We start from the raw sequence: 946 nt of genomic DNA on the forward strand, positions 1-946 counted from the left end.
AACATATGGTTGTTACATCAAAGCAAATTTATCCAGGTCTAAAAATATTTATGATACATAGGTGATTTAGCAACATATAAAACAATGCAAATCATTTAGCTAAATATTAGCCTGAACTGGTAAGCTACAGTAGCTATTTTTTCCAAAATGGCAGCTATGGGGCAAAGTGTGACAAATGTTGTGGGGTAAATTGAGTCAGCATTTTATCTTACCCCTCCATAAGGCACTGTAGTTAAGTTAAATCTCTGAATTATAAACTGGTATTTTAATGTGATATTGTTAGTTTAGTTTATCATATATACATATTATTTGTAGTTTATTTGATATATCACACATTATAATCAGATATATCTTTCCACCTGTAGTCCCTACCCTAATGGCCAACAAACTTAGTCTGTTTTTAGGAAGGCTACAACTTTGGTGTTCAACATATTGTTTCAGAAATGCAAACAATTAAATATTGAAATTTTAACTTCATTTGGTTGGTTTTATGTTGTTAAAGTTAACCTTATGACAAGAAATATGACTGTTTGTAAAAGGAAATTATTAAATTAGTTTTTAAATTATTATTTATTTCACATGGGTTTGAATCAGATTTGGTCAGATGGTCATTTTACACCCAGATGGGGCATCTTATCCACTGACTCGACTCGAGTCAACTTACCCCTAACCTGGGGCAAACTGAGCCATGAGAACACTTTTTTTAAAGCCATATTTTTTAGAACCCTTTGTCATAGATACATTCTGATCATTTAAAATGATCGGAATACTTTCATTAGGATAGGATAGGATAGATACTTTCATTGTACTTCAGCATCATTTTAACTTATCTTGAGGACCACATAAGTAAAAAATGGCTAATCTTATCCCACTCTCCCCTATAAGTATTAGACATTTAATTTAATATTTTACAGCATAAATCTATATTATATACTAATAAACAACT

The sequence above is a fragment of the Sinocyclocheilus anshuiensis genome, unplaced genomic scaffold (genome assembly GCF_001515605.1).
Source record: "Sinocyclocheilus anshuiensis isolate Anshui unplaced genomic scaffold, SAMN03320099.WGS_v1.1 scaffold1395, whole genome shotgun sequence".
Taxonomy (NCBI): Eukaryota; Metazoa; Chordata; class Actinopteri; order Cypriniformes; family Cyprinidae; genus Sinocyclocheilus; species Sinocyclocheilus anshuiensis.